We start from the raw sequence: 452 nt of genomic DNA on the forward strand, positions 1-452 counted from the left end.
TTCCTGCTTTATAATAACTGTTGTAAAAAGATATTTTTCACGTAACACGTATTTTTCATGTAACTTGTATTGTAAAATTTCTCCGTATAGTTCAAATGATTATAGTGTGTCACGAATAATAAAGTCATTGAAGTTATATCGTTTTCAATTTTCGATAGAGCTCGTATTTACATTACGATTCGCAAATTGATCGTTGACTTGGTTTGATCAGCGTCGATTAATTTTAATATTGATCTATTGTTGGAAATAACTGGGAAGAGATAAATAAGCACTTAGAATCTATCAAGGGAGTTTTTATTAAGATTAATATTACTGAATGATTCAGTAGAGAAATATTCATATTAATGTTCATCTCTTAATATGCATGATCTTTTATAACGTGTCCTAGTTTGTCGCATCTTTTATAGATGTTTCTATATGGAGAGATTTTTTTTTAATGAAAAAATATTATA

This window comes from Formica exsecta, unplaced genomic scaffold, assembly GCF_003651465.1.
Source record: "Formica exsecta isolate Colony F162 unplaced genomic scaffold, ASM365146v1 scaffold363, whole genome shotgun sequence".
Lineage (NCBI taxonomy): Eukaryota > Metazoa > Arthropoda > Insecta > Hymenoptera > Formicidae > Formica > Formica exsecta.